Genomic DNA, 21,796 nt, shown 5'->3' with positions numbered 1-21,796 from the left:
CTCCTTTCTTCAAAAAACTGGTACAAGATTCACCCTGGCATTGCTCCAAGAAATGAAAATCATCCATGAGATGTCACTGCACAGCTAATGGCTCCAGATCCTTGATGGAATATTTACAGTATTAAAAAAAAAGACAAAAGTTTTGAAAATCCATGAATAATTCATCTGACCACTTAGCACAAAATGTTTAGCTGAGATACCACAGTGTTCTGCACACACGTGCATGCTAGAACCACGCCTTTTTCTTGAGGAAAGGAAAAGAGTTTTCTGGGCATACTTTTCTTGTTAATGATACAAATCCTTTCAGAATCAAACCCTGCAAATCCCGTTTGGATTAAGTTCATGTTTGTAGCTTTTGAATTATTGATTACCTCAAGGCCAAGGCATTCCAATCTGTATCATAGATGCATAATTTATCATGATATTTTAAAGCATGCGTATCTGAAAGGCTTCTGGAACTTTAATCCAATGCCTAATGACAATGCATTTTGAGCTTTCTTATGTTTTCAAAGTCTTGGCAAAAAAAGACAGGGCTTTCTGGTGCAGTGGGATCACGTGAGAGCTCAGTATCTTTTAATGTCCCCTTTCTCTCTTTGAATTTTTAAACTTTTCCTTTCTGATTTGGTTCTTTTTTTCCCCCAGAGCCCTTCACATCACTAATTCTTTCTTTGGTCTTCTTTGTATTTTTTTAAGACTCTATTTCACAGACCCCCTCCGTGGTGCCCTGCATGTTTTCTTTGTATCTTTCTTCTTTATGGTCTTCTTTTGTTCATTCTGCCTTCTTTGATTTCTGCTGCTTGAGAAAACCCTTTCAGCCATTTATTTCCTATTTATTGTCTTATTTTACTTTGTTGCAAGAGCCTAGCTAATTTATTACTGGTCTGAATTTTGTCTCAGATGCCTCTAATATTTGCCGCACCATAGTGAAGAAAAGGGGTGGATAATGACAAACTTCCTTTAACTGCCATTGTTTGAGTGATAAAAGTTGTGTGGAGTGAGTTCAAAGCCTGGGGTGATTCAAGCCTTCCTCTTCCTAGAGGTCAAGTCAGCCACTACCACAATGAGGCTGCCACCTTCCCACTTCCTTGTCCTAACCCTGACAATAGCAGTCAGACACTTGGATGCAAACTGACAGAAAATTCCAACTTCTGGAGGGTCAGGAAAGAAAAAGGGGCCAAGGATTGCTGGTGAGATGGAAGGAGATATGTAAGCTCCTTCAAGGACTAAAGGGCAGACACATGCTTAAAGAAAAAGCTGCTGGAAAAAAACTAAGATAAGACGCCTCATTTCCCCATTTTAAATGCCTTTCCAGTTTTTGTCTCAATTGTTTTGAATCTTTCCGCTAAAGCCAGGCTTGATTAATCTTTCTTAGAATGCAATCTTTCTTAGCTTCTTGGTCCCTGGATCCTGTCTGTTTATTTTGAGGAGTTACTGTTTTATATACCTGATACAAATCAGAATCCATATTCAACATTTCCCGTAGATTCCTAGGAACTTAACTTGGGCAAGATTAAAAGAATCTCATAAAAGGGAGGTATTCTCAGAGATTACATGAAGACTAACAGATTTTCATAAAAGGGAGATATTCCCAGAGATTACTTGTGATGGCAAATTTAGACCCTTCTGTATACCTTTTTTTTTCTTTTTAGATAGAATTAAGTTCATTTTTATTCAGAGGACACCTTTGGGGATATATTTAGAAATAAAGTTTACAATTTGATTCAACATTCCTCTTTATGCAACCTGCCTGTGAAAGGACCTTAGGGTTGATGAAGACAGCTTGATATACTAGCAGTATTCCATCTTTCATGAAAATTTCTGTACATAGTTGCTTTATTTCAGAAGACCCAATTTGACCCTTGGCACACTAAAATCCATCTAATGCAGTCTTTACTTCTGGTATCGAGGAAAGGCTGTCTATGGGTAGGCAATATCATTGCGTTAATATTAAGTAGCTTCCAGAATTTGTCTTCTTTACACCATGTGATATTGACTTCTTGTGTGGTATGCCAAGGGGTAGAGATTTTCTCTACTCAAAGTTCTTTAAGATCCATGTAACCAGGTTTTAGTTCATACCTTTGATTAAGGTGGCTGGGATGCTGTCTTTCTCTTTGTGTTTTGCAATCCCCCAAACTGGCTGAGCTCCCAACTACTCTGTCACGGGGGACTCAAATGTTACCTTTTTTATGAAGCTTTTCTTGGCAAACTCCTAACCGGGCAGAATTAGCCACCCTAACCGGGCAGAATTAGCCACCCATTCATTTGACTCTTCCTCTATCTTGTACATCTTTTAATCACAGCCCGTACAACTTGTTAGGATCTGAGGTCGTGCTTGATTACAAAATGGGCATTCATTATTTGTTGACCGACTGACTGACCAGTGAACAGACTGACTGCAAGGATATCTAACTGCTTGCAGTTCCCTAACCTGGCCGAGGGAACTCCATGCTTTGCTCAGGCATCTCTCTGATTGGACAATGCATTGATCAGCTGAATAGTAAAGTTAGAAGAGGAAGGAAAGGAAAAAAATGTCAATAAGTATCAATGTGTATCAACTTAGCAGTTGAGTGCTAAGCATCATGCACTTTATTATTCATTAGTTTGTTAAATTTCACAATTACCCATGAGATAATACCGTTATTATACCCATTTCACAATAAAGAACACTAAGGTTCTAAGAAGTTAATGAATTTGTCCAATTATTAGTTATAAGTAGTGTTGCCCGGTTTCAATACCTCTTTGCAAATCTCAACCTTTCAACATTCTCCTATCCTGCTTATCTGACCAGTAAATGGAAACTTACTTTTAAAAATCTTTATGGCTAATCCTTCCTTCATGGAGTCTTGCCTGATGTTTCCAGTCATTTCCATGTTTTCCCTTTGTATCATTTTAGCTGAAATGATCACATTATATTTTATGTAACTACTTAGAGATTTGGTTCTCCTGTTCTTTTTGAAGGCACAGATGATGCCATTTTAATATCTCTGGGGCCTAGCAAATTTCCTGAATCATAGTTGAATAACTGAATGGATGCTAATGTAACACAAACTTTTATTATACCTTTTTTAATGATTTATTTTAAAGCACTTACTGGCTTCAACTCTGGTGACATTCAAAATCATCAGTTGAATGAATGGAAGAATAAGTAAGGGAAGGTATGAATATACACACATGGCTGTAATGTGGAAAATCTGTCCCCAAATCTTAATTTCCAGAAGTTCTCTAAAATATGTTGTACTTGATTTGTGTGTCTGAAAAATTCCAACTCAAAATATCCATCATGGCCTCAGGAAAATCTTCTACCCCCAATATTTACAACCAGGGACTGTCCCAGCCTGAGGAGGGATAAACTTCATGACTCTAGCCTCAGTGCCCTGGTCGTGTTCTATGAAGGCACCTGCCATGTTACAGTGCAATTGCTTATGAAGCTGGGTGCCCTACTAGACCAAGATCCTGGAGACAAGTGTATTATTATTTGATTGTGTGCCTTTAATGTCTGGTGTATTTCTTAGCATGAAGTTAACATTCAATGGATTGCTATGGAATAATTGGGTTATTCTATATATTTATAAGTGAGGGGGGCTGTTATGGAATTAATGGTATTCTGAGAGAGGGAGAAGTTAAAGTCATTTTTTTGTTTTTCACAGTTTCTGTAAGTTTTGACTTTTGGGGGGTGGTACTTGTAACTACAAGAAAACTCCCCTTCGGAAATAGTCACTTAGTACTGTTTAAAAACATGCAATAAAAATCACTTTAGGCCAATAGTTGTAAAAATGCAACCCAGGACTTAGAAACTTTTAGCAACAATATTTTTAAATTCCAGCAGATGGTGGTGTTGCAATGAAAAGCTGGAATACCTAGGTCAAGTGTTGCAATGAAAAGCTGGGATACCTAGGTCAAATAAAACACTTCATTTATCATAGAAAATATTTTGTTCCCCTCTCCCTTGAAAAATGAATAAGAGAGAGGGTGCCTGACAACTTAGATGAGAGCGAGCGAGCGAGCGATATTAGCAAAGAACAGAATGGAGACAAGTATTCATACCTGCAAAAAAAGAGAAAGGAAATAGAGAACCCCACTATACTCTAAAATGAACAGTATTTGCAGAATAATTATAATATAAACTTTGACTATTGAATAGACCAAAATTTTGATAATAGAATAGGGAAGGTGTAATATATACTTACACACACATACACATGATTCCTTTTTCTCTATTTGCTATTCAAGATTTGAGAAGGAGCAAAAGTCCCCTTCCCATCCTCACAGTTATTATCAGCACTCTAATAGATGGTTAAAAAGGACTTTAATTTAAAAATTACTGAGTGTATCTTTCTTGGCGTGTGGTGTTCATGTTGGTTATATATAGAAAAAATTCTTGTGTGGGGGGGTGAGCCATGGTGGCTCAGCAGGCAGAGACTTCCCTGCCATGCCCGATTCCCAGTGCTTGTCCATGCGAAAAAAAAAAAAAAAAGAAAATCTTGTCTGGGAATGAGGGAACTTTTTCCCCTTGTCTCATCTGACCTCACACTTCCTAGTCCTAAAGGCTCCTGTCTGGGCAGTGAAGTGGATATCAAATCCGAGACAGCAGAGCATTATAAGAAATACTTCAAAACGTTTTAATACCAGGGAAGTAAGCAAGTTTTTGGTTTAAATAATTTCTTAAAGCTTCTCAAAATGAAGCAATTTCCTGTAGAACTATTGAATGATTTCTTGGAGTGATATATATTTCTGCTGTTGTTGGAAAAGGAGAAAAATCATTTTCTCCTCAGACCTCTTTATCCTTTTTATGCTTGTTTTCAGTTAATACACAAATATATAGAGAAACAGAATTCGTGTATAGGTTGACTTGTAGGGATAAAAGGATTTTAACATGAAATAAAAAATATAAAAGTTTTGCTCAAACAATTAATTTTATTATGACTTTCCTGTTACGAAGATACAAAAATTTGACCAAGTTTTGTGTTTCTTATTTTTTACGGAGTGCTGATTGTACACAGGCTGCATTAAGTATTTGACTTTCAAATATGCGACTTTTAAGATACTCTGAGATCATATTTATATTCATGTCAGTGTGTATGAATATGCATTTATATTCTACACAGCTCTGAAATCAGTACCGAAATATGTGGGAAATGGGATTTGTTGTATGTGTTCCTTTTAAGGGACTGCATAACTATGTAAATCTGTTTAATTATGAAAAATGATTTGACGGTTTTGTGCATATTTTTTTACAACCAGTGAAACAAGGAGTATTTTTTCCACAAATTCCTTTACTGCTTTAGAGTGTCTTTGCAATAGTGACAATTTTAATAATAATGATAAAATATAATTTTAATATAAAATTAAAGTCCAAAGATATTTTGAGAACATATCTAGTATTCAAAAGTAGTTTGTAAAACATGATTTATAATTATATGCTGACTAAAATAAAATTTATTCTTATTTATTTAGATCACAGCTACTGTTGAAAAAATCATGAAACTTTATGAATGAATTTATTCCAAGTATAAACCATACAGTTGAGTCTAACTATAGTGCTTTCCAAAAGAATTTCCTTTTAATGGCTTGCAGATGTGTATTCAATGTCAGTGAAAAAATGAATTTGGTTTTTAAGCATAAAACTTTACATGGGATTAATACCTGAGTGGATCAAGTGTTTTCACTACAATAAAAAAAAAGAACATTTCTTACAGAGTAAAAATAGATATTTTAAAAACTTGCTACTGAAAATAATTGCTAAATATTTCAATGATATTCCTAATGTAAGCCCCTTAAATTGAGAGGCAAAAAAACTATTTTCCTTAGGAAAGGTTTTGGTCTTTTAGGATAAAGAGAGAAAGTCTTAACATTTGAACCCTTGTTTTTATTTTTTTCTAATCTGCATTTTAAAATTTTCAGATAAGATCTATGAAAGAAAGAATTAAAATTTCTGAGAAATAGACAGTCCTTTTTTTTTGCATGGGCAGGCATCAGGAATTGAACCCGGGTCTCTGACATGGCAGGAGAGAACTCTGCCTGCTGAGCCACCATGGCCCGCCCTAGACATTCCTTTAAAGGTAGAAAATATCTGTGACCTATTTCAAATGTATTATGTCAGCACTTCACTGCATGACTAGCTAGTAACCTGCCTGCATCACGGCCAGCTGGGGATGCTGCAATGACTTGGGTGAGACTCAATGGGATACGCGGTACAAATTCTCTGTTGTAGAGAATTTAGACATGGCAGTATCTGGGAAATCAGCTAGAATCTCATTCCTACCAGTTCCTTAAGTCCACTAACTAAGGTCTAGACACCTGAGGAGTGACCATGAAGGGAGCTAACAGTAAAATGACACTGAGGGATGGGTTTAAATCTTTAAAGAAATGATTTCGTGGTATGAAAGGAGTTGATGTCAAGAATCAACTCTCAATTATTTTAAATATTAGAATCTGCTATAGAAAGTGTGGTTATGTAGCCCAACCACACAAGCCCATGAATTAGACTCGGACTGGGCAGCAACTGCCCCTGTGTCTTTACCTCTGACACACTCCCAACCTGATTGGTGTCCTAAGTTCCAGTCAGGCTAAATTGTCAGTTCTTTCAGTGTATAGCTCTCTTGCTTCTCTGCCTCCACGAATCCTGGCTCCTCTGCCTGGAATCCCTGTCCCTGACTCAAGTGCCTGTTGCCAATTCCTTACTGCCTTGGCTAAGCAGGACGGAGAAGGAGCCCTGCTGTAACCTACCCCCCAGAACGCTTTCCTTTTCCCCTGGTGTAATCCTTGCAACTGCCTCTTTGTTTACTCTCCCTGTTAGTTTGTCAGCTCCGGAGAGCCAGAGACTGCCACTAGTTAGCTCACTAGTCTATTTCAGCTCGGTTCTTGAAAAATACATGCTGAATGAAAGATCCTAGTTTGTAAACTTTCTCCCCATATTAAAAAAAAAAAGCTTCTCTTAATTTTTCAATTCCAAAATGTTTCATTTCCTAAGGGTGCTGGAATTCTGAAAAATCATTCAGAGGTAATAGTATCACAGTAGTAGCATTTCTTAGTCATTGATAGACTAAAATTCATTTTTTTCTCCCCTAGGGTTGGGCTTGTTCTGATCTTACAGGTCTGCGTGATATTTCCTTTTAAAGGGGTCAAGCACATTGCATTATACCAGCTTGCCCCTGGGTATTTTAAATGTGCTTTTAGCTTTAGAATTAGGACGTGATTTAAATGAAGTGCTGATTATTAAACTAGTACGGAATTTAAAGAAAAAGAAAAGAAGGCTATTGAGGGTGAATTTAATAGTCATCCCCTATTCTGGAGCCTTTTTCCGCCTCCCCTTCCTTCTCCATGCCCTCCCCACTGCACCCATGGGGGCAATTCTACTCTAGTATCAGGAGTCAGTCCTGATATCAGTACAGAGGAGTTTAAACATTTGTAACTAAATTCAGGTATTGTTAATTGACTCACCATTGATTCAACTTCACCACTCATTTGACTCTGACTTTTGCTTCATTTCTAGAAAATGCAGTGCTAGCCCTGTTAGGAGATCAGCCTCCCTCCCATTGTATCCCATTTGTGGAAACTGGGTCCAGGGCAGCAGCCTAGCAGCAGTGCCTCCCAGTTCCTGGGCTTTCTTGCCTGCCATCAACCCTTCCATTCGTATTCATGCTCAAACTATCAGAAACACGCCCTGCTCTTGGGAAATGTGAGCACATGCTCCTTCACCCCCCACCCACTTTTCCTTTTCTCAAATGCTGTCTGGGATATAAAACATATACCTGGGCATCTCTTCCTCTCTCATCACTTTTGCCAGATGTTGCTTGCGGAATTCCTCAGCTCTTCTATTATTAATATCAATTGCAGAAAATGTGTTACCCTCTATCCAAAACAGGAAGGACTTGTATCCGACTTGCTCATAACTCATACTTCATTTGCATGGTCCTAAGTGAAAGCAGCAAGCAGTAGAATCATAAATATTGGTGCTTCATTCATGTGGTTCCTAATTTTCTCTAAAATTAGGAATTGATTCAAGTTTAAAATATTGTCATGCATGTAGTTATTCCTACATAATGCAGTATCTTGAGTACATTAATTCATGCATTGTGAAATGCTGTATGTCCTAGCTACACAAGCAGTTTGGACAATCAAGAGTTTAAAAAAAGAATGTTCTTAAGCGTCCATCTGACTTTAGCAGAGATATACCAAGTATCCAGATTCATTCCCGGTGGGTATCTGTATTCTATATCACAGTCACTATTGTGCAGCAGTTAATGGAAAAAGAAAAATGCATGTTAAGTTCAGAGTTCAGAGCCTTTAAAAAAATGTAATGTGTACAATAAAGTTATTCACTCTAGGAAATATATTATCCCTGTTTATTAAGAAAAAATATGGCTTGTACTAGTTCATATACAGGTTTTAAAAACGCCCTTGGGCTTATGGGACCTTCGTAAAATACTTCTGATTATCAAGGCAGAAATAAATCAGAGGTGTGAACTAAATGTTCTCCTACGAAGAAACACTGGTGAAATGATGTTAAAATAAGTTCCATAGGATTTGTGCCTGTAGTGTCGTCTCTCTGATCACTTTGTTAAAAGGTTACAATTTGTGGTAACAGCCTACTTCCTCCCCATGATACAGAATGCATTTTAAATTTTGTAAATGTTTATTGATTGGGCCACTGTGCCCTTGACATTGCATTAGAAATCAAGACACCAGGGAACTCAGGGATTTATCCTGGGTGTGAAGGAATCACATGGGTTTGGTTTGCAGCTAACTGATGTCCCTTTCAGTCCACCTTTAACTGATTCCTGTCTGAAACTAATTGGGAAAAATCTGGCTTTGGAGCAAGAGTAAAGAAAAAACAAAACAAAAACAAAAAACAAGAAAAGCCGTTTTCATGAAGAACCCTTCTGCAAAGAATTTCTTAGGCTTTTTTTTTTTTCTTTTTGTCCTCAGTCCACGCTATTTTTCAAAGGATGGGCAGGGCGAAAGAAACACTTGCCTTGCTTTATTCATTGCCAAAGGCCTCTACTTTGTCAATATACTCCATTACTTATTTAACATATATTCTGTTTTCTGTAATCTATGTGCAAGGCATAGAAATGAGATGGATTTGAAGTTGAGTCCCTCAGAATATGGCCTTACAACTCCTGTGAAAGATTTCCTTCTCTCCCCCCTACCCTAACTTTAAGATTGACTCAACATTTGGAGACAGATACTGAGGACCAGATAAACCCATCTCCGTAAGCTTGTTAGAATTTTAGGGCCAAACCCTAGGAACCTAAAAAGACTATCTTAACATAGTAGAAGTGAGTGTTGTGGTTTGCAAACTAGGAGGGCAAAGCCTTAGGACAAACATTTGTCAATGTTAGCCAGGTGGAGAAACATTCACTCAAGAGAGGTCATAATGAAATTCTCTTTGTATGCCTATGCTCAACACTAATATTTTTTTTCTATGTGTAAAACTAGAGCCATCACTTTTTTTTTTAATTTTGAAAACTCAATTTTCCACTTCAAATAAAGAATCAAGGCTGTGTGAATGTTTTGTAAGATTTGGCTTCTTTAGAAAAGATGGAATATATGAGAAAGGCTTAAACAAACAGGTGAATAGCTTTGTAAACAGACAAGAACAATTAATGAATCTCTTAATTGTTCTTTCCTGCTGTGGACTTTGGTCAGTGATTTTTTTATTTTAGGTAATATTTAATTCAGTTAAATGATAGGGTATTTTCAGTCAATAGGTCTACCTCCCCACTGTATCTGAGGCACTGAGTCAGAGAATAGGATTCATCACTTGGTCAGGTATAATTCCAAATAATCATTATTTCTGGACTCACATGAGACTTTTCCTCAAGATAACATTATAAGATTGAGGGAGAAGAATGGCCCTGATGAATTCTAACCTGCTGAAATGGGAAAATAGCATCAATCACACATTATTCTACTTACTAGATAATCTAAACTTGATCATTTTTGTAGAGAAACATGATGTTTTTCTATGTTCCAGTGTGTTTTTGAAACCGAAGCACTTACTGTACTAGATGCTAAAACTTCTGCTTTTGGAAATTACCTGAATTGTGCCATTGGCAGATTTCTATTTGACTCTAAAAACCATATATACCAACAAATCAATTGATTGGGCTGTAAAAATTTTAACCATCAACTTTCTCTGGGATGAGTTCACAATTTTCATTACATTATGAGATTGAGCTATAGTTTACGCCAGAAGTTTACGTCTGTGGGCTAGAAAGAAGAGAATTTAATGCAGTGTAAAAGATATAAACAAATCGCAATGTTAGTGAGTGTTGATCGTCTTAACAGCTTAAGAGCCCTGCATAACTACATTTTAAACCAAGACATAAAAAGACATAGCTTGTTAGGGTGGGCAATGGTGGCTCAGTGGCAGAGTTCTTGCCTGCTGTGCCAGAGACCTGGGTTTGATTCCTGGTGCCTGCCCATGCAAAACAAACAAACAACAGCAACAACATATATATATATATATATGTTGCATGGTGCATCAAACTTGTAAATCAGCAACCCAAGGGTTAAGAGCGTCACAACCTACAGCAGACTCAGAGAAATTCTTTGCATAAGTTTTCTTAAAAAAAAATCAAAATTTATAATACTCATAGAGGACTATTTTTTTTTGTAAACTCTTATTCTAAAAATATGGCTGTGCTTACTTCTGTATTGACATAAAATAACATAAGACTTAGAGACAGAATGATGGTGTTAATATTTACTATTATTTTTCACTTTAAAAGAGCTGGATGACAAGAAACTACATCTCCCTCCTTACTGGAGGGATGGGAAAGAGAAAAAAGGATGTGGAATGGAAAGATGATAGGTGTTAAGTAAGGAGATTGCCACTAATCAAGCCTTTGTTTCCTCAAATTATTAAAGGGATCTCTGAAAAATAAACCAGCCACATATATTTATTTTACAATTGGAAGGCTTTCTGGGAAGAGCTTCCTAATCCTTTAATTAGTTAATGACACACTAATCTTTCCTTACCTTTCTAGGGTTAAAAAAGCAACAGCAGCAGCTGCAGTGGCAGCAGTGGCAGCAGTGGCAGCAGTGGCAGCAGTGCTCTGTCCCATACAACTTCTACACATCAGGGCTCCACCGCCTGTCAGAGTGATTGCCAAAGCATTTAGATTTCTTTCCCAAAATTTGGAGAGTAGGGGAAGTGTCTATCTGGTGATGAAGGATAACACCCCTTAATGATACTTGTATTTTATTATCAAATTTAGGAACCAGATAAAAGATGAAGAAGCAATATAGCATAGAGGTTAGGGACGTTGATTTAAATTTTTTGGCCAGACTTTATGGGGTCAAGTCCCAGAACTGCTACTTACTAACTTGGATAAGTTATTTATTTTCACTGTGCTTCAATCTTCTCATCTTTAAAATAGGAATAATAATAATAATAATAGTAGCTATCTGAAGGTTGCTTTTTTCCTTAGAATAAAGCCTGGTGCCTATATAAATGTAAGATTTAAAATTGAGTATGGAATATCCCAGCCTTTTCTTGAAAGTTTTCCCTAGCAACCAGGGATAAGGACATAACCCCGTTGTTGAGTATTTCACATGGATTCAAGCATGTTTATACTTATTTTTAAAGCTTAACTCTTTCCTACAGAGTAATGAAGATCTAAAGAACAACTTGCTTTGAAGGCAAAATGCTAATATTTATATATTATATATTTATATTAATAATATTTATATTAACATTGTTCTTCTTAGAATGTGTTTTTTGTTGGAAATTGAAGGCTGTCTTTTGTTAAAAGGGAAAAAAAGCACGTTCTCAGGATTTTCAAATTTTTTGTAAAATTTAAAAACTAAAAACATTTAAGTGTCTTCAAAAATTTTATTAAATGTCAGAACTAGAACATTTATTACACTTGCTTGATGCAAAAATATTTCCAGTTTATTTTTCATCACTTGGGCTAACAGCCAGAAATTTTGTGCTTTAATAAATTTTGGTGGTTGTCTCTGATTTAGCACTTGGGGGAAATAGACATTTTTCCATACAGAAATAGAGCTAAATAAAGTGTAATTTAAAAATTCAAATATGCATTCCAGCTTTGTCAAAATTGTCTGGTTGTATGCTTCACCTAGTGTCTTTTTCGATAATCCAGATTCCTAGGGTTGATCCCAGACCCTCTCAAGCCGGAATTTCCAAAAGAGGGGACACATATTTATAAAAAAGACTCTAAGGGCTGATTCTTATGCTCGCAGGAGAATGTGAGACACTGATTTATGCAAATGTGTCTTCAAGGTTAAACACAGGTGGAGACCCAGCGCTGGGGCTGCCCATCCATGCAGAGAGCAAGTCACTGTATACAACTGCCCAGGTGACCTGGACAGAAGTTAGAGGTCCACAGACCTCGTCAGGGAGGAGAAGAATGGACAGATGACATCGAAAACCACTTATCTTGTACAGCATTAAAACTCCCCTCCCTTGATATGTTGATAACAAATGTCCAAACTCCTGTGTCATGAAACCCTGCTGAAATTAGCTGCCTCTTGTACCCCCCACTTTTGCGAAGCGCTGACTTCCTGAACGGCTGCCACTGGCACAGAATCTCTTGTTTTTAAGTCCTAATAAAACTCACGTCTAACTCTGTGCCTGGTGTGTGTTTTGATCTTGGGGCTGTGCCGACCCGAGCCCTTCAAAAGCTGGGTTGGAACACACATCTTCTGAGATTTTTAATCAGTAAAAGACCACATAGACTTTCTGAGTGAGAGGACTATAATAATAAAAATAGTGCAGTAGATTTTTTTTTTTTTTTTGCATGGGCAGGCACCAGGTATCGAAACCGGGTGTCCGGCATGACAGGCGAGAACTCTGCCTGCTGAGCCACCGTGGCCTGCCCGGCAGTAGAGGGTTTTTTTTTGCAATAGAGTTTTAACAGTAACAAAGTTTCAATTTTTAGGAAAAAAACTAAATTCAATTACCTTGATTTCTTTCACTTATCTCACATTATTTAAATCAGTTGTATTTACATTTGTAATTTCCTTAGATTCATAAAGTGTTTTGACTCTTTTCAGGGTCAAAAATAGGGAGCACAGTTAAAAACCTAGGAGATTTTTAACTATAGATCTATTGTTGCTGGCTTAATTTGTAAAGGGATTTTAAATATTGATATTTTTTACCTTTAATAAATGACTTAAACTATCTGCTTGTTGGTGCCTGCCAAGCAATTGTGTGAAATTTTACCAGCTGGGAATTATCCCCTCATTCTCTGGTGTGATTAACACTTCCAGCTGTAGAATAATTAAAATGTCAATCAGTTCTGAAACAGAGCAAAACAGTTTCTCATTTGATCGTCAGTTGGAAGGCTAAACGTGGGCGCACATCAGGTGTTTAGCTCCTATCACCACCGGGGTTCACATCCCGCCCCTCTACGCTTTCTTCTCCCCCCCACTCCTTCACATTCACAAACACACCGACAAGGCTGAGTTTGGATGCTGCTCAAATTTGGTTCTTCTGCATGCCATTGATTTTTTAAAATGCGTTTTGTTGATTATCTTTAAGAAAAATGGGGGGGGGGCATGGAATGAGGGCAGAAAGTGAAGGGATTGTTGAATTTATATGTTTTCTGCATGGTACATATTTCTTGGATCATGTTAACTTAATATCCTGTTTAGTATTGAACTTCTTCCTCCCAGATCTGCCAGTTCTGACCTGAAATGCCTCATCAGTTCCTACAAACAGGAGCTAAAGAATAGTAAAACTTGTAAGCCTGTAAGAAAAAAGATGAATGGGAAACTATTTGCAGCATGACGTTTAAGAATTTTGCTTCTGAATGTTCTAGAGTCTATACTTTGCACCCACATTGGGGGTGGAAAAATGCAGGTTAGAAGCAGAGATTTAAAACTATAATCTCAGAACGCTTTAGGCTTCTTAGATATTCTTTTATAGGTCTCTATGCTTGGAGTCAGTAAGCAGTTGTGTGGTTTTATTGTGTTCCTGTTAGAGGTTTTGTTTTGTAACTTAATTAAGACTTCAATGGGAGTTTCATTTCCCTTAGAGGGTTATTATGAAGTTTAAAGTGGCCTTTGAAATAAGTTCCCAAAATGCCTGATCCATCAAACATCTTTTAACCTTTCGATTTTACTCAGAGGACTATTACTAAGCAGATATATGAACGTATTATTCTCTTTTGAATGCATTTGATACTTTAGATAACAATCCCTAAGGCTTCTACGGTGGTAAGATTTTATTCATTTCTTTGAAATCTTTTAAGAAAAGGTGTTAGCAAAAGGTGAGTAAAAGGGCTCCAAACTGGTAGAACTAAAAAGTTTAGGTTTCTGAAAAAGGTCTTCTCATTTGAAGAAACGCTATACATCTCTTTATCTAGTACCTGCTTTGCTGGGAGGCTGAATCTCGAGTAACATGGTAATGCACCTGCGATTCATATGTTGGGCTTTTACCACCCAAAATTGCGTTTTTAAACGTAACTCTTTCAACCCCCTTTCTTATCACTTGCCTCCTTCTAAAATAATTGTGGCCACAAATGCTATTTATTGAATATGGTGACAGCAAAAAATATATATATTTTACTCTTTTTGACTCTTCACCAGCTCATTCCAGAAGAGAATTCAAGTTGGCTCTAATCTTGATTAGTTTTATTGGCAGCAATTATTTTACTGATGCCTGGAGTTATTGTCCCTATACTTTAAAAGTAAGCTTGTCCCTGATCAGTATGCGTTTATTGTGAGGCTGAGATTATCAGCAAGTGTGAATCATCATACAATATGTGCACACTGTCTTGATATTAGAAGGAACTAAATCAACTAACCCCTTAAGTTTCATGCTTAAAAAGGAAATTTGAAATTTGGTAAGGAAGGTGAGACTACCGTCTAATTAAAATTAGAACGGTGGAATTCCTTCAAGTACAAGGTGTGTGCTTTGAGCTATTAAATACTGCTGGAATTTTACTCTGGGTAGCAGATATTTTAATGCTGATGAATCCCAAGTGTGATACTTTGGACTGTTTCTGAAGACTGTCATACATTAGAAAGAAAAAAATACTAAGTTGTTTTCTTTTTTAAAAGGCATGTCAAAATCACATCTGAATGGGTACAAGGCAAAAATCAGTCCATGTCCTGTTATTTTGTGTTTCTTTGAGAATACAATAACTACAAATGGTGCCAAGGGAAAAGGGAAAAGGCTTCTGTTGACTTCAAATAAAGAAGGCATCTGACAAAAGGGGAAGCAAATGGTACCTGGATACGCCATTAACAAATGCCATATATATCTACAGCTGCACTCTATGAGTACTTTGGAAATTAAAGGATTGCCAGCTTTTCCACTTTGGGACAAAAAACATTTGTGCTAAACAGCCGGTAAGTAAATGCAGTAAACATATTTTTACAGTGAATAGAATTGTTTTATATTTTGGGGACTGATTGTGAATTTCTACTGCTTTTTGATTAGCAAACATTTGGCAGTTCTCAAGTCTTTAGATGTTAAAATGCCAAAACAGATTTTTATTCTCAGGCTGAGCTCTTATATATTTTTTTCCATTCCTCTAACAATTATCCTCAAAACATTTGAAAGCACTAAAATAAAATGTGTTCTGAAAACACATTCAGAAATGTTTTACCTGTGTGACTTTAATAAGCATGTAAATAAAATAGTACTGGATTGCACTTTAACTTCCTTAGGGCAACGATGAAAAAGAATACAAAACACGGGTAATGACTGCTGAACTGCTGGTGGGCATTTCTTAAGGCTTTGCCTTGAGATGTTAAGAGTTTTATTGCTGTATGCTAAGGCTGGTAAAAGCAGATGTCGGTGCAAAGCCTTTTGGGTTCCTCGCTTAGTAGTGACATGCCTGCTAATTTTTTGAAACCAATAAATTACTGAGACTTAAACGTTCTCAGCCAGTGAACTTTTTCCATTTTTATTTTTAAGGCTTATGTCTATAGGACATTTTTTAGAAGTTATTATATTGAAATTATTTCTCTTGAAAGGTTTTCCCTTAAAATGGCGATTTTGAATATCTTTCATGTTTCTTTTAAGATTAAGAAATCAATTATGTTTGTTTTTCATCTATCATTTGAATACTATTTTTCAATATAGTTGCTTAACTAATTATGTAGAAACCAATGTTTTAATCTATTAACTTTACACAAAACTTGAGCATTTAGAGGAAAGGGGTAAGTAGAATAGCTTTACTTTGCACTGACTCCCATCTTGGTTGCAATGAAGGATTTTCCAACTCTTCTCTAATCGTGTGTATGTGTTGTGTTTGTACTTTTGCCATTGTTTCTGTTCAAGTGCAGTTGTGTTTTTATCAGTATAATTGAACCTTTTAATTAAAATATTCTCACCTTGCACTAGTTTTTATTGCTGCTGTAACAAATTACCACAAACTAAGGGGTATAAAACAATACAAATTTATTATCTTATATTAAGTTTCCAACAGGACTGCACTTCTCCTGGAGGCTCTAGGGATGAATCCTTTTCCTTGTCTTTTTCATTATCTAGAAGCCATCTGCAGTCCTTGGTTCACTTCTCCTTCCTCTGTCATTGACTCTGACCTCTGCTTCCATCATCACACCTCTTTCTCTGACTCCTCCTGCTTTCCTCTTATAAGCATCAGTGTGATTTCACTGAGCCCAGCAGATAAACCAGGATAATCTCTTCATCATAACATCCTTAATTCAACCACATTGGCAAGTACCTTTTGCCATGTAAATTTACATTTTCACAGCTTCAGAGGATTAGGGCATGCGTATCTCAGAGCAGCTATTTTTCTGCCTACCACATGCTGTTTAGTGGCACAAAACTCTCCAATAATAAAATTGCTTCTCACCTCTCCCTTCAGCAACACATCCCATGACTTCTTATTGCTTCTGAACTCCAGCATTTTTCACCCACATAATTCACATGTTTACTTAGATGCTCATCCTTGAATATACAAGAAATGAATTCTGAGACAATTTATCCAACCCTTCCCAACACATCTACTTTCTAATCGTTCAGCCTTTTCTAACCCGTGACCCTACGTGAGGTGGAAATGTTACTTCTTTCACAAACTTCTTGAAACTGCATATTTTCCTTCAGTTTCAGGCTCCTTAAACTGAAGCAGAATTTTTTTTTTTTTTTTTTTTTTTTTTTGACTTCTCCAACCCAAGGATTTCAAGGAACCAGCAGCCTGGTTCTAATTCCTTGATGCCTCAAGACCATTATCTCACAATTTAACAATCACGTCTCTTTTGAAATTGATAATATCTGATGGTTAATTTTCTCTCTCCATTCTTGGCAAAGACTACTCCTCTATGTTCCTCATTTCTTTATCACTGTATTTTTGTGACTCACAGGGATTTTTTTCTCAGTGATTTTATGGTAGATATTGTTGCATCAAACTGGCCACCAGTGACCTCCATTATTCCCTTCCCATGACTTTCCTTAAGTATGAAACCTTGTATTTCTTTGGGAATGAATAGATCAAAGATGATGAAATCCAAGCTTCGATTTTGTGATTCTACCCTCCTTGCTGTCCCTTCCCTTACTCTCTCCCAACCCTGTTCTTCACTTTCAAACTAACTTTTTCCATCTTGTCTTCTCTATTCTCTCCATCATTTGACCTCTGCTGTGAGACCATATTAACACACCAGAAAAGAAGTGCTGTTCAAACTATCAGTGGTGAAGAACTTATTTTCCAATCTGCTGTGGACTGATAATTCAAATGTGAATTATTTGAGAATTAAAAATAAGCAGGATATATTGAATATTAATTGAAATGTTTGTTATAAGATTGAATAGACATAAGACCATATTCCAATAAATTTAAAACAAATAAGATAGGTTAAAATATTATAAAAACCTTAATGCATTGAAAATCAAGTGATTAATAAAGAGAATAACCATTTTACACATCAACTGTGCAGTCATGCATAACTAAACACAAGGACAAAAGTTGTAAATGAAAAAGCAATTTCCATTATTAAACCCTTAGGTGTTCACTTTGGATAAAACACCATAAACATCAATTAAAAAATGTTTAATGTGAAAAATGAGCTTGCTTCTTGCTTTTTTCTTGTTAATTTATCTAAACTAGAGTGTATTGAGGACAATAAACTTGCATGAGATATTGTGTATCTAAATTGTTTCTACTTATTTTTTCATAACACTCATAGTAGAGAAACTATCCTTACAAAGTTTATGTTGGCAGATGTGGGAAAAGAGATTTAAAGTAATTACAGCAAGCTTAACATATTTGTTTTAACCTTAATCTAAAACTAAGTAAATAGTGCTTTATTTTCAAAATGTATCCTTAAGTTTTCTTCAGTAGCTGATTCTAATAATTTATTGTATAATGTGGTAGGTAAATTAAGTGATACCTAAATGAAGAAATGAATTCTGAAGCCATGAATTTTCCATTTATGAATGTTTCTAGTCTTTTTTTGATGGAAGATGAAATTCACAATGTTCCATCAAAGGCATAAGATGTTTGGTGATAACTATTCAGAAATGAACAACATCAAGATAATTATGGTTTTCAATGATAACTGTTGTTAAACAAAAGAACGTGGATAATAATCTGTAGAAATTTTGTTCTTTCAAACTTCTAAATTTTAGATTTCCCCTTTGCTCTTATTTGCCATGAAAAAAAAAGAAAAGTTCTATTCCTTCCTTGCATGCAAATATTAAGATCATTGAATATACCAAAGATATGAGACAAATAAGCAACTTAGCTGTAAAAGTCACATCTTTAGAAAGCTGGGACTAAACTGTGTATTGTTTGTTTGTTTGTTTATCTTGGGGATGCACTAAGAATTGTTTTCCAGTCCAAACATTTCAACAGAACTTTTTCCTTCAGTAAATATTGTGTCTCAGTGTGCAATAATACTTTTTATGACCAGCTTCTGTTATTATAAAATTATAGGCAATAATTTCAAACTTAAGACATTAGTCTTTATATAATAATTTTCATAATGACACCAGGTTTTCATTAAGTTCAGCTGACACTTTCCCCATAGCAAGACTTACTTGATGAAGGAAGCCGTGATCTGATTACGCTTTTGGCTCCAGCTTTGAGGCCTAGGAAATGACTCCCAGAATGTTTTCCTGTCCTGTGCGCATTTTATATATTTTAGAGCTTGTTGTGTTGGCAATGAGATTTGAAAAAAAAAATTCTTTCATAATAGCATGCTTGAATTGTATATATACTAAAACAATTGCCATGCTAGAATTACCTATGCACTCAACAAATTTCATTAAAAATGCTTCGGTAGTTTTATTTTGTCTATGTATTCCCAATATTTGAGCTATGGTGTCATTATGAAAAATATTATATAAAGGTTAATTTATGTAGCCTTTACATAATAATTTTCATAATTTTTTTGTGAGAAATTTTTCCCAATATTTAAGCTATGTGTTCCCAATATTTGAGCTATGGTGTCATTGGAAAGCATAATTGAGCTACCTTCTTTGCTATAGATTCACCCCATATTTTCAATCAAATATCTTTGATGCATTATTTAACTTATATCCTGAGGATGAATATAGATTTTTTGTTTTAGCACACCAAAGTGCTACTCTCTAGAAGCCTTCAAACACTAATGTTTAAGTGAAAAGTATTGAACATTTACTCTACCAGCTTTTGAATTCAACACTGTTTCTTCCAAAGTTATTCTTTTAGTTTGAATTTATTTAGTTTGAATTTACTAGCCAGGAGATCACTGAAATAACATACTTTTGTTTTAGCAATTTATGCAGGTTTGTTTTACCAATCCTTGGGACAATGTTTCTGAAAATGTTGATGAAGAATTGTCTCAGACACTGGTCGATGATGCAGCTTAATGGCCTTCACTGTGGAATCTCTCAGAGTGGGGCCTGGGAATCCGCATGTGTGAAAAAGTTCCATCCAAAATCGTTGTGCTCACTCAAGACTCACAGACTGGTTCCTACATATTACCTGTTTTCTTCCATCTTCGTGTCAGTTTCTAATCATTTTTATTCAAACACAGCAGTCTGTTTGCTCTGTTTTTATCTTTCTAATTGCTTTCCACTTTTCTTTACTGACTTCTATACCATCCTTTGCCTACCAATCCCCACCCCAAATAACAGATGTTCTTCAAGTTTCTTTCTTTTCTTGATTTTGTGAATGTTTTGTTAATCTAGTCTGAAAGCTTCAACTTATAATTTCTCTGGATAGATCAATATTTCTAATTTGGACTTTGATCTTTTGTTCCATATTGTACTTCAATTTTCTTTGGGTAAACTCTTCCTATATTTTTGGCATCTCAATACCAACATGAACAAAATTGAACTCATCTGCTGTCCCAAACTCCTTCTTATGTTGATATTTTTGTCTCATTTAACTAGTATCATAATTTCTCTACTCATCCAAGACCAAATCTTTAGATTTGTGCTTTATTTCTCTCTGTGGTAAGCAGAATCCTAAAATGGCTTTTTCTAAGATTACACACATTTGTGTAATCCCCAACTTTTGAGGAAAGACAGAATTTGTAACTTGAATTTAAACAAAGAATATGGAAATTTTATGGGATTTTACAGGTATAACCAAAGGTCCCTGATTTTGAGTTAAAAGGAAGAGTATCCTGGGTGGGCCTGACTTAATCAGATGCATTCTTTAAAAGAGGGTCTTTTAGGAAATCTCTTATTTCCTTCCCTGAAATAAGAGATTAGATGCAACAGAAACATCCCATCTATTGTTGGCTTTGAAGAAGCAAGCTGCCGTGAATTTTATAGCTGCAAAGAAATAAACTCTGACAATAATCTGAGGAAACTTGAAAAAGAATCACGCCCTAGTTGAGCCTCCAGGTGAGAATGCAGCCCAGGCAACACCTTGATTTCAGATTATGTACTAATGTGCTGAGAAGCCTGCTAAATCATGCCTGATGTTCTGGCCTACAGAAAGTGTGAGATAGCAAATATGTATCATTTTAAGCCAGTAAATATTTGTGGTAATTTGTTACATAGCAGCAGATAGCTAATACTCTTTTCCTTCAAACTCCACATTTGCTGTTTGACCAAGTTCTGTTTTTTTCTGCCTACTTAATATTTCTTATTCTCATTTCTCCTCTTCTCTTCCCTACTCTTCCCTGATCCTTTGGTTCAGGATCTCATTTATTTTTGTTTGTATCTCTGAAATTGCCGGTAATGGTGCCAGCTCACTAAGCACCACCAGTAGCCCTCATCATGCCTTACTAGCTAGAATCAGAGAAGGTCACTATGGTCATAAAATAGGGTGCTTCATCTTGTGGTTTTGGAGGTGGAGCACAAGTGGAGATGATGACATTCAAGGCAGGGCTATTAGAAAGGCTTTCTGAGATGGAGAGAGGATGACACTGGGGATAGGTCAAGGAACTGAGAAATCCCTATGCTGCATGACTATCCAGATAGACAACTAAAGTATAAAACATGTTGGCTATTTTAATATTATAATATAATGAACCTAGTGTAAGCTTTTTACATTGTTTCTTATTTCTTTCTTAGAAAAAACAGCAATTGTGTGCCTTGGCCTTTGGGGAAGAGAAAAGTTGCATTTTATATATACCTCAAAGCCTACAAAGGAAAAGTTTGATACCACGAAGGAAACAAATATCTGTGATTATCCAGACTGCTAACAAAAGGTGACTCACTTAATCTCTTTCCCACGGAGGTTGTCTTCCACTAGAAAAACTAAAATGTCAGGATTAATCAGACCAGCATGACAATTAATTGGAATCCCAGGAATAAGCAGATTGGCTTAGCACTTTGGGCACATGAGCACCCTGTTTCTAAAGAGTCCCTCCAAATGTGGTATATCAATAAAGTACAATACAGGTCAGAAGCAAA

At 36.0% G+C, this 21,796-nt stretch overlaps 1 long non-coding RNA gene across 1 annotated transcript in view; it reads left to right on the top strand.

Annotated features, from left to right (window-relative positions):
- The window catches only part of LOC143682377 (uncharacterized), an 80,684-nt gene extending 68,100 nt beyond the window's left edge, over nt 1–12,584 (top strand). Inside the window, exon 4 of the long non-coding RNA XR_013175105.1 lies at nt 12,254–12,584. This is a non-coding gene — a long non-coding RNA (uncharacterized LOC143682377). The remainder of the gene's footprint in view (nt 1–12,253) is intronic.
- The last annotated feature ends 9,212 nt before the right edge of the window (nt 12,585–21,796 follow it).

Source organism: Tamandua tetradactyla, chromosome 5 (genome assembly GCF_023851605.1).
Source record: "Tamandua tetradactyla isolate mTamTet1 chromosome 5, mTamTet1.pri, whole genome shotgun sequence".
In the NCBI taxonomy this organism is placed as follows: Eukaryota; Metazoa; Chordata; class Mammalia; order Pilosa; family Myrmecophagidae; genus Tamandua; species Tamandua tetradactyla.
This window is presented reverse-complemented; position numbering and strand designations above follow the sequence as displayed.